Source organism: Zingiber officinale, chromosome 3A (genome assembly GCF_018446385.1).
Source record: "Zingiber officinale cultivar Zhangliang chromosome 3A, Zo_v1.1, whole genome shotgun sequence".
NCBI lineage: Eukaryota > Viridiplantae > Streptophyta > Magnoliopsida > Zingiberales > Zingiberaceae > Zingiber > Zingiber officinale.
In genome coordinates, this window is record NC_055990.1 from 38,604,969 (window position 1) to 38,620,887 (window position 15,919).

Consider the following 15,919-nt stretch of genomic DNA (forward strand, 5'->3'; position numbering starts at 1 on the left):
TAAAACCGAGGTACCTCAAACTGACTGAGGTACCCTAGTTAAGCTCAGTTGAGGCACCTTGGACTAGCCATTGCAGCCAAGGTGCCTCGCAAAGATCAGGCGGCAGTTTTTTCGCTGAAATCACATTCGAGGCGTCTTCTATAAAGTCAAAGGCACCTCTGATCCAAAATTAAACAGAGAATAGATGACATTTTCGCTGTTTCTGTTCTTCATTTCCTCAACTCAAAAGCACCTTCCAGCCGCCCAACTCACGTTTTATCCGTTTTTCATGTTCTCTTCTCCAATATGCCTGCTAGGTAACTTCAAATTCGAATCTTTCCATAAATTTTTACATATTTCAAGTGTTTCTTGAATATATTTGCAATATTATTTATTTAGAGAAAAATGGATTCTTAATCCGTCTATTGGCTGTACTAGTCGTACCCTCTCTACTGATGATAAATTTCCCACTGAGCAGCTTAGGCTACAGTTTTCAGAGTATACATAAGTACCCCTTAAAACTATGTATCTGAGTAGGGTTTTCTTTACACATCATTGCCCCAATAACATTAAATTATTAACTATTATCAATTAAATCACCTTGTTTACTGTAACCAGTCAGTCAACATATATAGACCAGTGTACTCAATTTTATAATAATTTAGTTAGGCTAGATGACTTGACATTTTTTACTAGAGTAGCTGGTAAAGATTTTAGTTTTTTCCCCACTCTTCTAGTTGATTGCTTAGGATTGCGACAGTCTACATGCCCAATTTTGAGCTACCCTAGTATGGAGTTACCATTTGGCACTTTCTATTTTTATATTACCTTAGATACTATTTATATGTATTTTTTTGAGGAGGACAAAACACCTATTGTGACCGACTTTAGGTCCCTCTCCTTGAGGGTGTAGGATTATGTGTTATATCGAGTTCTTACCACGCACCTACATCCTACCAGTCACATCTCACAATGTTGTTACAATGCATCCATCCGACTCCCTTCTTTATGCATTGTGTCAGCAGTTGGACATAGATATTGCTCTGTATATGTTTCATAATGTCATTCATGCATCTAGTATTATCACTAGGGGACGGGTCCATATACCTTATTGCCACGTCTTACCATCTATATTTTCGGCTATAGGATTAGATGACACTAAGGGTACACTCACTTCCCTTAGTGAGTATGATATGTTTGGCCAGTGATAGTTATCATTAATCCATATAAAGGAAGCTGCTCAATGGGGTCTGACCTAGAGGTGGGTATCCCACCAATTGTCCCAACTGAGGCCAACGAAGCAGTTGAGGAGGAGATTCCAGAGTTCACCTTTCCCAATATCTTTGCATTTCTGACCCCACCTTCAACTTCTCAGTCCTTAGACGAGCGAGTTGCAAGACTAGAGGAGTCATCCACTCATCTTGAGCAGTTCGTTTCTAGTCTCCGAGAGGAGGTGGCTACTGGATTTTGGCAAATGGATCAGCAGATGGAGGACATTCTATGTGATTTACATTTGACTCACCCTCCCTCACCCCCTATCCACTGACGAGCCTTAGACATTGTTGCTTTATTGGTTTATGTTGCTTTTTGGATATGCTTGTACTTTCTATCTGTTTGACATATTTACTGGTTTCTCTTGAGTATATATGTGTCTTTGGATATTTGTTGATTGCTTCCTCTAGTTTATTATTTTTATACCTTACATGTTTTAAAGAATGTTAGATTAAGGGGGGGTGTCAATTTAGGGGGAGAATATATTGGGAAAATATTTACTTTGAAAAAAATATTTTGCTTACAAAAATTTTATCATCAAAAAGAGTTTTAAAAATAGAAAGTATTTTTAGAAAATATTTTTTGGGGGACTTAGCCTAGGTTCTGCCCCTAGAAAGCATAATCCTATAATTCTAGGCAGCCAGCATCTCACAAGCACACTAAAATTATCTTGCTTGTGTATTCAAAAGATTTAGAATAACATGAGATGCATAGGGTCTTGCCTGGACTTCAGATGTTTATATCAATGCATCAACATAAGTTTGGGTGAAAAATATGACCTCGTATTGATCAAGTTAAGTAATCCTCCCTTGTAAACTACTAATTAGATAATTATACTTAACTTGACTAACTAAGCAAAAATTATCTTCTGGATAGCTAGTTAGTAACTAAAAATTAGATATTTAAATAAGGATGAGTCATAGATGATTATTTTTAAGTAATATCAGGTTAAGGAAAGGATCTGCTTTAAAAATATTTAAAAAAATACTTTAAAATACTTTTGAAAAATGTATTGAAAAATTCTTTTGAAAATACTTTGAAAATAAGTTTGAAAAATGCTTTGACAGTTGCCTTGAAAATTGTTAAAAAATATCTTGAAAATTTCTTTGAAAATAGTTTTCAAAAATGTCTTAAACTTATATTTGTTAAAATAGTTTTTTAAATCTACTTTCAAAAATAACTTCAAAAATTTTCTTGAAATACTTTTTTCAAATACTTTGAAAAAGATTGTTTTAGAAATTCTTTCAATCTCACATAGTATTTTGACAATCTTAAATTTTTGTTTTGAAATTCTCCCTAAAATAGATTTTAAAACCAAACATGTGTTTGCTACTTATAGTTCTTTAGTGCACATTAGATGTTGTCTATGTGTGTTATTTATTTATATTGTGCATACTTATTTTGATGAATGTTAAAGAGGAAGGGTAAGGATTTAAAATAAGAAAAAAATTAATAAATCTTAAAATCATAACCCAACAATGATTAAGAGGATGAACAAAATGCTAAATTATTTTTTTGCCTTAAACATATTCATTATGTTATTTTTTTTTTTTTTTGCATATTTTCTAACTTTAACCTAGGTTGTCATTGCATCTAAAAGGGAAAGATTATTGGTGCAGTTAGCACCAATAAGTCAAACTTAGGTTTTGATGAATGACAATTGGTTTAAAATTAGATGTTGTATTTTCTAACCTATTTACCAAGTGTGCATGCATGAATAAAAGATTTGATGAGACCTGACACTAGGTTGAAGTCTAGTTAGGTCTGGAGAACCTGATAACTGGCACAGAAAGACTAGATAGGTTGATATTTGACAAGAAATCCAGTTGGGTCTGTGGGACATGATAACTATTGAAGTCCAGATAGGGCATCTAGCATGAAGTCTTGGTGGGTCAAGAGTTATGTAAATCTGCAATGGTAAGTAAGGTAAGACCAAATAGGTTGATATCTGGCAGGAAATCCAGTTGGGTCTGCGGGACCTGGCAACTATTGAAGTCTAGATATGGCATCTGGCATGAAGTCCTGGTGGCTCAAGAGTTAAGTAAGTCTGCAATGGTAAGTAAGGTAAGCATTCAAGGAGAGGATGAGTCCCAGTGGGACTGTAGGTGCTGGTCTAACTTAGATCTATTTTAGAAGTCTAAGTTGAGATTATGATTAGATCCTGGTCTCAGTAGACATGATCTAATTAATAATATCTTATTTTTAATGTGCTAACTCTGTTTTACAGGTTATTTTTTATTATTAGACTAATATGTATTTGCAGGAGTTAAGTGCAAAAATCAGCCTCAGATGAACAGTGCTCAAGGCGTCTCGGAACTTCGGGGAGACACCTCGGAGCCAAACAGAGGCACCCTAGATAGGGTGAAGGTGCCCTCGCACGGACAAACTTTGAAGATAGATTTTCGCTGTAGGGAGGCACCTCAAAGCAAACTAGAGGCACCATAGAGTGCATTGAAGATGCCCTCGCATGGATAAAGACCGAAGTCTTTGGATCGAATAAACACAGTTGGAGGCACCCTGAACCATTGGAGGAAGCCTCCAATAATATTTAAAAGGAGCATTCAGCCAGTCTTCAAGTGACAACTCTTCTACACTTATTCATGATCGTTCAATTGCTCCAACTTCATTCTACTACTATCCTACAATACTTCTTCACCCGACTGCTACAGATGGATCAACTCCAACACCCAAGCTAACGACTTCTTCATCCTGGTGTTGGTAACGTTTATTTTAAATCATTTACATTATTACTTAAAGGAAGTGTAGGGTGTTACACATTCCTCATACGATAAGGGTTTGTATTCAATTCGAATTTAGTAGATTATCCATCGGAAAGATCCTAAGGACTTGACTTTCAAAGTAGGTGTCGTCGAAGCCTCCTAAATCAAGTAAAACCACTTGTGTCTATGTGTTTTTTTTGTTCATATTTTATTTCCACTATGTGCTCATTTTTTTAAAATCCAAAAGATAAGGGTGCGTTAGGTATAGGTGTTTTCCATTTTCATTTTCTGGAAAACGCGCGTTTTCTAGAAAATAGAAAATGACTTTTTGTCATTTTCTATTTTTCTAGAAAATGCTAGCTATTTTTTTAGAAAACAAGCACGAAAAATGCAAACCAAACACCATTTTTCAGAAAACGCGCGTACCAAACACACCCTAAGTTTTTTAAAATCACGTGATTCACCCTCCCCCCTCCCCCCCTCTCATATGCCTACGATCTTACAAAAATATTAAGGTTTTCGTTGATGTCTCACACCATGTTAAATTAGAGGCAGAGAGAATTGAACTCATAAGGATGTCTGGACAAGGTTTTGTAGTTGAAGGTTCTGTTGGGTTCAAGAATAAAAAAAAATGGTTCAAGAAAAGAAAGGGAAAAGAAGCTAGTACTACTGCTATTGCTACTACTGGATTGGGCCCAAATAAGAAGAAATTCCAATGGAAGAAGCATGGAATGAAACCTAAAAGCAAGCTATCTTGCTATAACTGTGGCAAGAATGATCACTTGGCTTGGGAATGTGCGGAGCCAAAAAAGCTAGATCCATGGTTAACTTCGGATGTTGATAGTATAATGTTGTTAACTAATTCTTATCCTTTATGAATTATAGATTTGGGAGCAACAAACTATGAAGCTCATGAGTGAGCTACATTCATGGAGTACCATCAGGTACCAGATAACAACAAATGGATATATGTAGAAAATAATTCAAGGATTGAACTCAAAGGAGTTGGAACATGCAAACTCAATTTACGTGGTGAACCTATCTTGTTTCTACATAATGTCCTTTATGTTGGTACAATTGAACTTTAGGGTTTTGATATTTTTTTGACAATATGTTTAATAAAGCTTGGTCAAGGTTGATCTAGTTGAGTGAGTAGTCTATCGAGTGACTGCAAGGATGAGTAGTCTACCGAATGACTAGCAAGTCCAAGCAAGTCAAGGTGACCTAATGCTTGGCAAGAGGAAAACCCTAGAGGAGGCAACCCTAGGTAATAAGAAGTCTTAGAGGAGTGAACTCTAAGCAAGAGGAAAATCCTAGGAGGAGGTAACCCTAGGTAATGAAAAGTCTTAGCGGAGTGAACTCTAAGAAAAGAGCAAACCCTAAGGGGTGGTAACCCTAGGTAATAAGAAGTCTTAGAGAAATGAACTCTAAGAAAAGAGAAATCCCTAGGGGAAGGTAAACCTAGGTAATGAAAAGTTTTAGAGGAATAAACTCTAAACAAAGGGAAAACCCTTGGGGGAGGCAACCCTAGGTAATGAGAAGTCTTGGAGGAGTGAACTCTAAGCAAATTTGATCGAAAGGTTGGTTAACTGGACTAGTGTAGTTTGGTAAACCTAAGTGTAGTTTTACTAATACTATTTTACATTACTATTATTATGTTGTGCTAATTTAGTATTACAGAAAAAGTCTTAATGGTTCAGACGAGTAAACACTAAGCATAGAAAGTCCAAACAGGTATAGAAGACTATATATTTGGCAGGTGAGTTGGGTAAGCTCCTGGAGGGAGTGTAGTGAGGACGTGTCCTAGTTGGGACAAATCTTAGGCATTGATCAAACTGAAGAAACCAATGGAAGTTTCTAAGTTGAGATCAAGACTGTCCTTACTGTATACTCATGCATCATTACTATCTATTATGCTAACTCTATTTTGCAAAACTTCTATTATTATATATTTCTTGTGCTAACTTTGTTTTGCTAAAAAATAAAGCTCCAGATTGACCGAGCGTTCGGTCGACTAAACGAGCAATTCAATCGACTGATTTAGTCAGAATGCATAGATCAGAATGAAGTTTACAAACTTTGTATAACAGCTTGTTCAGTCGATTGATGCATAAAAGGAAAGAGCAGGCAATCAGATTGAATCAAATAGAGAAGGAAAGACTTTAGGTTCAGTCAATGAATAAGTTTTATCGGTCGACCGAACAACGTAAATCATGGGATCGGACGAATCAGATAAGAGAAAATAAGGAAAGGCATGAGATTCAGTCAACAAATAGGTTGATCAGTCGACTGAAAGGTTCAGTCAATGGAATGATTTTTTAGTCGACTGAATGATACCTATAAAAGAAGCCCTCAGGGTTTGAGCCAAGTAGTATGTTCACTCATTGCTCCATCTCGTCTCTGTTGTTGATGTGCATGCAAATCCTGCTACGATGATGCCGGGAAGGCTTCCGATAACCTATTTTCATTCCATACACAATGTTGTAGGTATCTTTATTATACTTGTATATTGTATTCATATTTGTACGAATCTTCTTCTTCTTTAATAGTTTTCTAAGAGAAGAACTATATTAGATTTCTCATTGGAAGCGATCAAGGATCACAGATTTTAGAGTAGTAGTCGTTAGACTACGAACTAAGTAAAACCAATTGTGTCATTGTCTTTCCTTTTTCCATTGCTACTATACTTTGATTTGGTTTTACGAACATGAAAAAAAAAAGATTTCAAATGATTGAGATTCACTCCCCCCCCCCCCCTCTCGACTCCTACGATCCTACACTTTATACTCCTAAAATTTGATGGAATTTGGTTTTTGTAACTTGTCTTCTTAAATTGGGGTACTGTTTGAGATTTTACAATAGGTGTATAGAACTTTTTATTAACTCTGTGTTAAATTGATATGATTTTTTAGGAAATAGTTTGATGGTTCTTGATGTTGAACCTCACATTAATTGTGGTATTGATGGTTATTTTTTAAATATTGCTCTTACTAGTGATACTAATATTAATGTTTAAGTTTGGCATGCTAGATTAGGACATATCAGACAAGAATGACTGAATATATTAGCTAAAGAGGGTCTACTAGTAACTCATACTAAGATTAACTTGTTTATATGTGAGCATTATCTTGCAGGAAATGTAACTAGAAAATCATTTGGTAAGACTATTAAAGATTAATCTCCATTGTAATTAATTTATTTGAATATTCATGATCTAATGAATGTGAAAGATACACATGGAGGTTCCTATTGTTGGTGCTGGAAGTACTAGCTAATTGAAACTAGTTTTGATAATGGTAAAGAGTTCAAAGTTAAGCTATGCTATTTTCTAATGAGCATAACTAAGTGTGTAGGAAAGTCCTAGCTGAGGCTTTACAACAAAATCCTCATCAAGGGATTGGGCACGTATCCCTAGTCAAGGGATTGGGCACAAAGTCCTGGTCATGGGATTGGACAGAAGCCTTGGCAGATCAAGGACATCGGGTGGAAGTCTAGGGGTAGCTGACACCAGGTGAAAGTCTAGGTGGGTTGAGAATCAGACGTTTAGTGAAAGTCTCGGAGGTCAAGATCAGATGCTGAGCAAAAGTCTAAATAAGTGTTTGTAAAAGGTAAACTCTTCTGAGAAGAGTAGGTGAGGAAGCGTTCCCTGTTGAGGGAACAGTAGGCGTCGGTCTGACCTAGGATTTCACAAAAAAGTTTAAAAGTCAGGACCAGACAGTCCAAGATTATCAAATAATGTTATTTCATATTGTATTTTTCTCTGTTCTAACTTTGTGTTATAGAATTGATTAAGCTTGGAACTATTAATCTAGGCTCCTTATGTTGATACAAGTGCCTAAAAGGTGTTTAGGTGCCTCTATCATCTCGGCACACGACATAGGGAGGTGAGGTGGCAACTTTCAGTTGGTCAACATACGTTAGATCTAGGTGCCTCAAAGAGATTAAGGCGCATAGGACAAGATAGAGTCGACCAGGAGGATCTCCACTCAGTGCTCACCACATCAGCAATTGTGGCACCTCAAAGGGATAGAGGTGCTTGGAAGCAGATAAGCTGCAATGAGCTTGGATCAGATTAACACTGATCTAAGCGCTTCAATAGCATAGAGACATCTGGATTATCCATTATTAGGGTTGTAAATATGCCGAGCCAAGCCGAGCTTTGGGGTGTTCAAGGTTATTTGATAAGGTAACCGAGCCGAGCCGAGCTTAAAATGAACCAAGCTTAAAATGAACCAAGCTTTTGAAATGATTGTTCAAGCTTGGTTTGGTTTATCTTTTATGAGCTTGAGCTTGTTTGAAACTTGTCTTGTTTAGATGTAATTGAGCTCTCAATTCAAGTTGGCTTGAGCTTGGTTTGAGGTTGGCTTAAGCATGATTCGTTTGGATATTATCGAGCTCTCAATTCAAGCTTGTTTGATTGTTTGAAACTTTTAGTTGTTTAATTGGTTATTGAGTTTGATAATTTTAAATAATTATTTTATTTTATTTTATTTTATTTTATTGTATTGGTTATTTAGTATAATAAAAATAGTTTTATTTATGAATATGGTTCGTGAACATTGTTCATAAACGTTGGTCACGAACGTTAATAAGCTGAACACATATATGTTCAAGCTTGTTTGTTTAACTTAACGAGTTATTCAAAATTGTTTGTTTAATTAATTTTATGTATATTGAATGAACATAAACAAGCTCTTACCAAGCTGAACACCAAACTTGTTCACGAATGCTTGGTTCATTTACAGCCCTATCCATTATAAGGAGGGTTCGAGCAGTAGCTGAGAAACAACTCATTCACTTTAAATAACTTCGAACAAGCTTTGCATTGCTATGAATTTTAACTATTACATTGTAACAGTACTTCGACAACTATGCCTTACTTCAGATCATCTAAATTGTTAGTATAATTTGTTTAAGCAAAGTTGTATTTTTATAATCATTGTTCTTGTACTTAAATGAATTATTAATGAATTGCCCAACGAAAGTCATCGACGATCGCGGACCTTGGAGTATAAGTCTTTACAAGCTCCGAACCAAGTAAAAGATAAGTGTTAGCTTTATTTTTCTTCTTATTTATTTTAATTCTGCTCAGTATCTCTCAAGTTTTATGAAAACTATGAACAAGCCATAAGCACTATTCACCCCCTCCTTCTAGTGTGTTTCTTCAATCCTACATCTATTTCATTATATTTATTGATAACTTCACACGTTTTAATCATGTGTATTTGATTTCTCATAAATCTTAAGCATTAGATTGCTTCAAACATTATTCGAATGAAGTTAAAAATCAATTGGATCATAAGGTTAAAACCTTATATACTACCATGGAGTTGAATATTTGTCTAATCAGTTTAAAAAATATATATATAATAATAGAGGGATTAATAGACAATTAACAATTTCAAGAACTTAAAAATAAGGTTGCTGAAAGAAGAAATTGAACTCTTCTAGATATGATTAGATCTATGATGATTCAAACTAATTTACCAATTTCCTACTAGAGAGATGCATTATTAGTAACAACCTACCTACTTAACCGAGTATCTTCTAAATCTATTCTATCTACTCTATATGAACATTGGACAAATCAAAAACCATATTTAAGTAATCTGAGACTTTGGGGGTCCATTGCCTATATTCATGATAATACTCATAAATATAAAAAACTATGACCCATGTATCTTTATAAGGTATTCTGATATCTCCAAGTGTTATATTTTCATTGGTGAGCAATAAAATGATTTCATCTCCAAAATAGAGTTGAGATATGCAACTTTTCTTGAAATTAACATCCCAATGAGAGGTGATGTTGATAAAACTATTCCTCTATTTATAATAGTGAAGGAGGATGGTACTTTATCAATAAACAAGGTATCATAGGGAATTCCTAAATCTAGTCAATTCAGTGGGAGTGATTTGTCAATTAATGAGATGATTTCTCAATAGATCAACTACAAAGAAGCAGTCGTAAGATGATTCCTCGAAAAATGTTTGATATTGAAAATGAGACATTTATGATTCTCCCAGTTGATGATGAGAAACCTCGAACGGTTGATGAAGCATTGAGATGGTCAGTTAGAGAAAAGTAAAAAAGTTGCAATAGATGAAGTAATAGTGTCTATGAAAAAGAATCAAGTTTAGGAATTAGTCGATCTTCCTATAGGCCAAAAGGCTATTGGTAATAAGTGGATTCACAAAATTAAGAGGAAAGTGGATAGATCGATTAATCAATTCAAAACTCGTCCTATTGCAAAAGGATATACCCAATTAGAGAGTATTAATTTTGAAGTAACATTTTCTCTTATTGTGAAATTTGTATCAATTCGTGTTATTTTAGCTATAGTGGCATATTTTAACTTGGAATTAGATCAAATAGATGTAAAAATAAATTTCCTTAATCGTAAGCTTAACGAGAAAATCTATATGGCACAACAGAAGGTTACATTACCAAAGGCCAAGAGAATAAAGTATGTTGACTTTAAAAATTCTATATATGGTCTAAAGCAAGTGTCAAGACAATGGAACATAAGATTTAATGAAGTCATTTTATCTTAAAGTTTCAAAATGATCAATAAAAATCATTGTGTTTACATAAGAAAGGAAAAAAGAAAAGTTTATCATCTTATCATTATATGTTGATGATATGCTAATAGTTGGAAGTAATATAAAGTTTATGATAGAAGTCAAATCATAATTTTCATAACAATTTGATATAATAGATATGACAAAATCTGAGTACATCTTTGGAGTAAAGGTCATAAGAGACCGATCAAAAAGACTTTTGAATTTGTCTCAAGAAACTTATATCACTAATATGCTATAACACTTTAATATGTTAAATTGCAACATTAAACAAACACCTATAGAGAAAGGTACTATTTTCAGTAAAAGTATATGTTATAAGACTCCTGAGGAAATAGCCGATATAAAAAAATTATATGTCGGTGTCATTAGTAGTTTAATGTAAACTATGTTGTGTAAACGACATGATATCAGTAATGTCATTGGCTTAGTTAGCCGTTTCCAGTCAAACTCATGATCAAGACACTAAAAGCGGTGAAGAGGAGATTTAGATATCTTAAAAGGACAATAGATTATTGTCTCCATTTTTAAGGATCTAACATAAGCATGAAAGGCTACACAAATGTAGATTGGGCAGGGAATCTTGATGATAGAAATTAAAGCTACATTTGGCTATACCTTCTTGTTGAATGGTGGCACCATATTATGGAACAGTAAGAAATAGGCTTGTGTAGCGTTGTCGACAATAGAAGATGAGTATATGGCTTATTCAACGATTGTGCAAGAAGCTATCTAGTTAAGAAGGTTTATGAAGCATCTGGATATTATTGAGAATAGTGAGAGTTCTATTACAGCGTACTGTGACAATCAAGCTACTATAGTTTTTTCTAAAGATCCCAAATATTTTAGCAAGGACAAGCACATAGCTATTAAATATAATTTTATAAGAGATATTGTTGATAAAAAAGATAGTTTTTTAGTATATCCCTACACGTGCTATGTTTGTTGATCCTTTTACTAAGTCATTGATTAAAGAGTTATTTCAAGGACATATGAAGTCTTTGGAAATTCATAAAATATAACATATTGTAAAGATAATCAGATATGTGAAATGTCATAATCTATTCAGTGTATGTCTTTGTTATATTTGAAAAAAGTCTCAATGAGCATGTTAGCGAGTTAAGATTGGTCCACACTCATGGACAATCATCTCTATTTATTAAGTATAAAAAGAGGTATGATCATTACTTATGGGATAACTTATGAAGTTGTGAATAGAGACATGCCTGTAAGTTGAGGTCATTTCATTTATTAAGATGAGATAGTTGTATCAAGATGAGATCATTTATGCATTGATAATGATCGAAGTAAATGTATCCATCATTTATTGAACCTATTGGAGGTCAGATTAGAATTCATGAATTGAATTCAGGATTTAGGTATTGGGAATGTCCAGATCAAAATTTGTACGATGTTAAAATTGAGAAAAACACACACTCTTTATAAGTAAAGAGAAAAACATTGTAGCATGTGATTCATACCACATATGCTATAATGACAATGAAGATAGTAGGAGAATGGATCTTTTCTTCTCTATTATGTGAAACTTTTGAGATTATAAGATAATCTTAGTTTTACCTTAAGTAACTATGTAGCTATTTGCTTGAAGTATTCATCAGGGTCTGCTACTTTAGTATATGCCTTATTGACTATGGATGATTCGATCTATGGAACATGACTAAGAAAGCGACTAATTAAAATAAATGCATTCTAATTAAAAAAGGAATATTAAAATAGATTTACATCATTAACATTTATTCACTGGTCGACTAATTACATTTTTTTGTTGAGTGCATAAAATATGATTATGAATAATTATATTGATTGGAGATATTGAATATACTCTCGACATAATAGTTATTATGATGGATTAGAAATGTTTATATTAATGTAAAATGATTAAATTTAGGTAAATGCAATATACTGATGTCTCTAATTGGTCAAGAGTGACTATGTAAAGTATAATAACTTTCTTAGCATGAATCACTCAGTATGCTTGCTGTCATATGAATCATTTTTCTTTAAGTATAAATTAGATGTTCTTATTTGTCCATTGTGGTTTAACTTGAACAAGTGAGAGATGTTGACAGTTGCTTGCAACTTTAATATGCAATTTGTCAAAGCAACTACAAAGTGTAATTTTTTGTAAAGTGCTATTGTTTCTTTATAAGCCCGTCCAAGTAATGCAGTGATAAAAAAAAGATCATGAAGATTTGTTTCTTACATCAGTGAAGAACATCAAAAGGCTTTTGAGAGATTTAGTTTGTGGCCTATAAGAGGTTGTTCGTCATAATTGTCATTTCAATGACCAGCACAAATAAGAATCATTGGTTTAACTGAATAACCAATGATTCGTTATTGGAGCAGATGGCAACAAACATTTCATCGGACATGCGTATTTTTTATTTTACGGTGGATTTCCATGGTTTTATTAATGGAAATTATTTAATGCAATGAGTAATAGACTCTGGTTGTTCACCGTTCAAGAATTCTTATTTAGGTAGTTCATATCATTCATATATAGTGTTTTGATCTAAGATTTCAATTCTTTCATGTTTCAGAAGTAGCATATTGTTCCATGGAGCTATATATATATAAAAGCTAACCTCACTTAAAACAAGATAATCTAAAATAAATCCTCCAAATCGCCTAACTCAACCAAGAACTTAATTTATACTAGCAATCATGCACATGAGTTGCGTGAGTTATGCCCCTTATACCAAGTGGGGTAATTCAAGGAGAGATTGAGGGAACAAGAATTTATCTATAGAAAGTAGTTTTAATTTTTGAGACTCTAATATTTTTATAATTTTATGCACATCTAGGGGTACTTACAAAAAATTGAGATGGAGCAACTAACCCACCAAAGCTATATGTGGCTCCGCATGTAATTAAATGTGTAATATAATGCATGAACGCGTATAGGTAACGAACTCTCCTTTATAAAAAAATTAATTTAATTTTTTATATCAAATATTAAACTGATAAGAATAAATACTACACTTAATCTTAGCCAAAAGATTGTCTATAAATTGGGTAAGGGTGCGTCAAACCCATGCAATATGCAATGCTAGGGTGACGCTCGAGAATCCCAGCAGCAAGCTACTGTAACAGACTCTCCTTACAAAAAATTAATTTATTATCATATTTGATCTTAGCCAAAAAGATGAAAAAAAATATGTTTTCTAACATTGTCTACCCAAGGTATTTATAAAAGTTTCTCTGCTCGCAAAGTTTCCAATTTTAAGATGTGAGACTAAAAAGAACTCTAAATTTCTAATTGATTAATGAGAAAAATTCTCAATAATCTCGAACTCTAGATCCCTAATTGATTAATGAAAAAAAATCCCAATAATACGCTATAGCTGAGTCTCGAACTCTAAATCATTGATTGATTAATGGGAAAAATTCTCAATAATACATCGCTAAGTTTTGAACTCTAGATCCCTAATTGATGTGTATGTGGAAATTACTAATAAACCTTAAAATTATTTTTGATGTAAAAAGAAAAAAAATGAAATTAATATAATTTTATTTTAGAATTCATCAAAATTAGTTAGTAAAGAGGGCAGATTAATAAAATATTAAGATATTTAATTAGTAAAGTTTCCTTTCCACCATTTTTTTTTTTACCATTACATCAATTGATCACAGATCCTTAATGTAACACATCACAAGTAATCCAGTTTACCTAACATTTTCAAAATTGTAAACAGCTTCTAAAAATTTTATTAGGCCATATTTTTTTTAATCCAAGTATCCAGCTCGAACCGACTAATTTTAGAGGTGACCAATTAGTTCTACAGAAATTTTCTACCAGTTACTAGGATAAATCGAGAAGTATTAATGGAAGCTCACATTCAAACAACCAATATTCTCAGCTAAAATTCAAACCTTAAATTCCTTAATTATCCGTTGGAATATCTAACCATCACACCATTACCCCTTGATTGATGATAAGATAGTTTATAATTCATTCGATTCATGATTTAAATCCATAATATAATCAACCCAAATTATTCTCATATATATATATATATATATCAAAACTCAAATGATCTTTGACCTTTTTTTTTGGGGGGGCCATAAGCTTGAGCATAGACAATATATATATATCACAAATATCTAATAAGCACCTCATTCAACATTCATAATTATGCATCTCATAAATGTTGTATATCTAAATTTACTGGTGTAACTCCAATCACATACCATCATAATTCAACCCCCAAGTCAATAAATACTCCCTCCGCAAAAATAATCATCAATTTTTGTCAAGAGTAGCTTAGGTATCTTAACATAAATAAACAACTCAACTACTCGATCGAATAGTGGATAAGATGCATATAAATCACAACTCAAACTCGACAAGCCATAAATAGAAATCAAGATTGAAAGAGGCATGCATTGATCAACCAATAAATAAATATCTGACCCTCATAAGATGATGTATGGCATATAATTAAAAACCTAGTTAAGTTTCAACTAAATCATTAAATACTTATAAAGATGCAAAATATTATATATACCTCCTTGACAACACGGGATCTTTAATCACTAACCATCTCCAAGTGATTTTGAATGTGCAGCAAGAGGCATCACGACAAGCGATGTTAATTAGTAGAGAATGGTAGTGAAGCAACTAGTTTTATATGCAAATCAACATGAACCTTCTTATCAATAGCATCTTTGATTTTGTCCATAATCACAAGCAAAGGTAAGTATTCTTTTGCTCATCAAGTAGTATAAGTATCGTGCTTTACCTTGCAACATAAATATCCTTGACAGATTTAGTTTTTGTATTTATTTTTGTTCCTTTTCTTTTTCTAAAGTGATCCTGTCCGAACCAGAAGTCAACGGACGCTAGGGATGTGGCGCTCTCTGCTGGATCCTCGAGTGCTCCGGCGAACCTGCAACAAAACCGAGCCGGGGGGGTGTCCCGGCGACGGCCCTCCGACGCTCAAGTCAGGCGAAGGAAGAAGAAAGTGGTGGCTTCAGAGACTCAGACCAGCGTCTCTCCGGTGAAGAAATGGAGACCTTATATAGACCTCTCGAAGGAGCCTGGGCGCGTCAATCAAAGCAATCACCTGCTTTCGACCATGCCCAGGTATGGGTCTGTCAGAAGGGCATCCATAAGGTCATACCGCTACTGTATCAACCTCTCCATGATGTGACGGCAAGACCCTCTATCGTGAAATCTTGTGTAAGGCATAATCATCAGACATGCCTTTGCTGACATCCCATATCCCGAGCCGAACGAATAGGCCGCTCGGCTAACCTTTGTATCCTCGCCCTTATCCTGGCCGAACGGACCACCCGCTCGGCCCTTCGGTTCCAGCCGGGCAGACACCCGCTCGGCCATTCAG

General features: G+C 34.1%; 1 pseudogene; it reads right to left on the reverse strand.

Moving 5' to 3' along the window:
• Positions 1 to 13,590: 13,590 nt before the first annotated feature.
• Positions 13,591 to 13,731, reverse strand: LOC122054270 (annotated as a pseudogene).
• Positions 13,732 to 15,919: the final 2,188 nt, after the last annotated feature.